At 30.9% G+C, this 5,000-nt stretch overlaps 2 non-coding genes and 1 pseudogene across 2 annotated transcripts in view; all 3 read right to left on the bottom strand.

Moving 5' to 3' along the window:
* Nucleotides 1–815, bottom strand: part of LOC129251755 (large subunit ribosomal RNA) — a 3,986-nt gene extending 3,171 nt beyond the window's left edge. Inside the window, exon 1 of the ribosomal RNA XR_008583099.1 lies at nucleotides 1–815. This exon is cut by the window's left edge and continues 3,171 nt beyond it. This is a non-coding gene — a ribosomal RNA (large subunit ribosomal RNA).
* Nucleotides 816–1,257: 442 nt separating this feature from the next.
* LOC129251751 (5.8S ribosomal RNA) lies at nucleotides 1,258–1,438 on the bottom strand (annotated as a pseudogene).
* A 591-nt stretch (nucleotides 1,439–2,029) lies between these two features.
* LOC129251762 (small subunit ribosomal RNA) lies at nucleotides 2,030–4,020 on the bottom strand. Its single transcript, XR_008583102.1, has one exon. It is a non-coding gene; the product is annotated as a small subunit ribosomal RNA (ribosomal RNA).
* Between the last annotated feature and the right edge of the window lie 980 nt (nucleotides 4,021–5,000).

Here is a 5,000-nt window from a genome sequence, read left to right as displayed (position 1 = left end):
CATATGTTAGACTCCTTGGTCCGTGTTTCAAGACGGGTCCCGAAGGTATCCTGAATCTTTCGCATTGTTAATCATATAAATGCATACAAATAAATATTAATATCATAGATATTAAATTTTTTGTAAAATTCAAAAAATGAATTTTAGCATTATATATAATAAAATCTATCAACACTTTATCAAATCATTAGTATTTATTTTATGTTAATATGCTTAAAAAGCAAATTAATTTAAATAAACTTAATATCACCAATGATCTTTTGATAAATACTTTATTATGTTAATAGATTACAATGTCCTTATATGAAAAAAATGCACATTATTTTTTTAATTATTTAATGATGAATTTTTCATAATGGATATTCAGGTTCATCGGGCTTAACCTCTAAGCAGTTTCACGTACTATTTAACTCTCTATTCAGAGTTCTTTTCAACTTTCCCTCACGGTACTTGTTTACTATCGGTCTCATGGTTATATTTAGTTTTAGATGGAGTTTACCACCCACTTAGTGCTGCACTATCAAGCAACACGACTCTTTGGAAATATCTTTCTAGTAATCATTAACGTTATACGGGCCTGGCACCCTCTATGGGTAAATGGCCTCATTTAAGAAGGACTTAAATCGTTAATTTCTCATACTAGATATTAAGATATTCCATACACTGCATCTCACATTTGACATATAGACAAAGTGACTTAGTGCTGAACTATTTTCTTTTCGCTCGCCGCTACTAAGAAAATCCTTGTTAGTTTCTTTTCCTCCCCTCATTAATATGCTTAAATTCAGGGGGTAATCCCATATGAGTTGAGGTTGTTTTAATATTCTTTTTTTATCTTCTCACAATTTAATAAAAAAATTATATCATCTTTTCATCTCTATTTTTCTTTTCTCCTTTTATATATTGTAAATATATAAAAATAATAATAATGTAAAATGAGGCAATCCTAGAATAAAAAATTTAATTTTTATGCTAGACATTCCTCCTTTTAATTACATATATAAATTATTATTTTATATATATATATAAATAATATGAAAATTTTTTGTAAAGAATACTTAGATTCAATATTTTCATCATTTCATTTTATTTGAGAGGATTTTTTTTTTAAAGAATATATAATAAATAAAATTCATTATATATCTTTATTTTTTTTGCTATTAATATTATGAATTATTTAAAATCCAATAATATACACATTTGCTTAAATTCAATTATTTTTATAAAAGAATAAGCAACTTATTTAGCATAGTCTTACAACCCTCAACCATATGTAGTCCAAGCAGTACTTTAAAATTGAATTTAATGTACATAACAGCATGGACTGCGATATGCGTTCAAAATGTCGATGTTCATGTGTCCTGCAGTTCACACGATGACGCACAGTTTGCTGCGTTCTTCATCGACCCATGAGCCAAGTGATCCACCGCTTAGAGTATTTTTTTATTTATTTTTATTTATAACAAATGTCAATTTTTTTTTGCATATATTAATTGAAAGAGTAAAATTAAATAATATTAATAATATATAAATTGATTTTCTTTCAATAATATATATCAAATATATTTAACTCTAAACATTTTTATTAAGTTGCGAATGTCTTAGTTCAACAATAATACAGTGGTGGTATTTATTATGATTCAATTATTTTGTATTTTTTTAATCATTTTATGTATATATAATAATATAATAAATATATACCACTTTTGTTATTGTGAACAAATTAACTTATCATTCAATCAAATGAATAATAAGTACAACTTTTTATTTTCATGTTTAAAGGTTTTTAAAAGAAAAAAATAAGAAAAAACATTACAAAATGTACCATCATATATTATATTTAATATGATATAATTGATGGATCACAAATTGAATGAAAAAGAATAAAAAGAATTATGGATTCAAAATAATTATATAAATTTTTTTTTTTTTCTTTTTTTTTTTTTTTTTTTTTTTTCTTTTTGTTCGTTTGTTTGCTTGTCTGTTTGTTTGTTTGTTTGTTTGTTTTTCTTACGGATATGGAACACAATAATGATCCTTCCGCAGGTTCACCTACGGAAACCTTGTTACGACTTTTACTTCCTCTAAATAATCAAGTTCGGTCAACTTTTGCGAAACAACCGTGACACACGAGGCGTCACAGTGATCACGTCCGGAGACCTCACTAAATAATTCAATCGGTAGTAGCGACGGGCGGTATGTACAAAGGGCAGGGACTTAATCAATGCGAGTTAATAACTCGCACTTACTGGGAATTCCAAGTTCATGTGAACAGTTTCAGTTCACAATCCCAAGCATGAAAGTGGTTCAGCGGTTTACCCGGACCTCTCGGTCTAGGAAATACACGTTGATACTTTCATTGTAGCGCGCGTGCAGCCCAGGACATCTAAGGGCATCACAGACCTGTTATTGCTCAATCTCGTTACTGCTAGACGCAATTTGTCCATTTAAGAAGCTAGTGTCCTTATAATGGGACAAACCAACAGGTACGACTCCACTTATATAAACACATTCAAACACTTGTACATTCAAGATGTACGCATGAAAGAAGGCTATATAAGTTTCAACATCATAATCCTGAAAGCATCTATTTAATATATTTGAGTCTCGTTCGTTATCGGAATTAACCAGACAAATCACTCCACGAACTAAGAACGGCCATGCACCACCACCCATAGATTCGAGAAAGAGCTATCAATCTGTCTTACACGCTTATGTTCGGACCTGGTAAGTTTTCCCGTGTTGAGTCAAATTAAGCCGCAGGCTCCACTCCTGGTGGTGCCCTTCCGTCAATTCCTTTAAGTTTCAGCTTTGCAACCATACTTCCCCCGGAGCCCAAAAGCTTTGGTTTCCCGGGAAGCGACTGAGAGAGCCATAGTAGTAGCTACACCCAATTGCTAGCTGGCATCGTTTATGGTTAGAACTAGGGCGGTATCTGATCGCCTTCGAACCTCTAACTTTCGTTCTTGATTAATGAAAACATCTTTGGCAAATGCTTTCGCTTAAGTTAGTCTTACGACGGTCCAAGAATTTCACCTCTCGCGTCGTAATACTAATGCCCCCAAACTGCTTCTATTAATCATTACCTCTTGATCTAAAAACCAATGAAAGTAGAACAGAGGTCTTATTTCATTATTCCATGCACAAAATATTCAGGCATTTGGAGCCTGCTTTAAGCACTCTAATTTGTTCAAAGTAATTGTACCGGCCCACAACAACACTCGATGAAGAGCACTGAAGTAGGTTTAAATAGGAGGAATATATAAAAAATACATTGTATTAATTATATATAAGAACTCCACCGGTAATACGCTTACATACATAAGGTAATGTACATACCACAATATATAGTTGTACTACCCGTATGAAGCACAAATTCAACTACGAACGTTTTAACCGCAACAACTTTAATATACGCTATTGGAGCTGGAATTACCGCGGCTGCTGGCACCAGACTTGCCCTCCAATAGGTCCTTGTTAAAGGATTTAAAGTGTACTCATTCCAATTACAGGGCCTCGGATATGAGTCCTGTATTGTTATTTTTCGTCACTACCTCCCCGAACTGGGAGTGGGTAATTTACGCGCCTGCTGCCTTCCTTAGATGTGGTAGCCGTTTCTCAGGCTCCCTCTCCGGAATCGAACCCTGATTCCCCGTTACCCGTTGCAACCATGGTAGTCCTAGATACTACCATCAAAAGTTGATAGGGCAGACATTTGAAAGATCTGTCGTCGGTACGGGACCATACGATCTGCAAGTTATCTAGAGTTCAACCAATTTAACGATCAAATGATCGCTTGGTTTTAGTCTAATAAAAGCACACGTTCCATAAGGTCCGTGTTTATATTGCATGTATTAGCTCTAGAATTACCACAGTTATCCAAGTAACTGTTAACGATCTATGGAACCATAACTGATATAATGAGCCTTTTGCGGTTTCACTTTTAATTTGTTTGTACTTAGACATGCATGGCTTAATCTTTGAGACAAGCATATAACTACTGGCAGGATCAACCAGAATAATATTTTTATTTATATATTTTTCTTTGTTTTTCATATTTGAAAATTTCATAAATTACGGTGTATATAAAAAGTAAAGGGGCGACCCCCCTTTAGCTTTTCTTATCAAAATTCAAAAACCGTTTTTTATGAAAAAGAATTTTCGTTCTCTATATTATATATTTTATATAAAAATATAAGAACGATATTTCTTCTTAATATTTGCCAATTTTCAAATAATTTATCATTCTTAATAACATTTTACTTTTTTTTCAAATGCATTTTTAATGTAATAATTTCATATATTACATAATTTTTCTCTTTGAATTGAAATTAATAATTTCATAATTCTATTTTTTAATCATAAATATATATGATTGAAAAAATTTTCTCCTCTTTTCCTTTGTTTAAAATTTAATTTTTCTTATAAATTTTTGTTTTTCTTATTTTTTTCTCTTCATCATCTGTTTAATTTCCTGTATTTATACAAGAAACAAACAGTTGAGGATAATTTCTATGTAATGCTAGTATAGAATATAAAATTTTGAATTCAAAAATTTATTTCTATTTAAACTAACTATAGAAAACCAGGAATAAAATACAATAACACCAATATGCCATAACATGTTAGTATAGAATATAGATTCTTCATATATGTATATATATTCGAAAATTTTTTCTATTTAAACTAACGTATGGAAAACCAGGAATAAAATCATAATATTACCAGTTTAATATGGCTCAAATTCGAGTTTCATATAGTTATGATTCGATTTATATGCTTCAATATCATTGGTTAGTTAACTTTTGATATTTTCATATTATATCACATGCCTTCACCGTGAGTGTTTTTTGCCATGCACACCTCACATTGTCAAAAATGTATGGGAAAAATTCATTTCAATACATTTCAGTTTGATTTGAAATGTCTTTATTATATATTTTAGTGCCAATATGCCAAGGTTATATTCCATAACATGTTAGTATTAGAATATAGATTCT

Source organism: Anastrepha obliqua, unplaced genomic scaffold, assembly GCF_027943255.1.
Source record: "Anastrepha obliqua isolate idAnaObli1 unplaced genomic scaffold, idAnaObli1_1.0 ptg000066l, whole genome shotgun sequence".
Lineage (NCBI taxonomy): Eukaryota > Metazoa > Arthropoda > Insecta > Diptera > Tephritidae > Anastrepha > Anastrepha obliqua.
The sequence above is the reverse complement of the archived record's forward strand: the minus strand, read 5'-3'. Positions and strand labels throughout refer to the sequence as shown.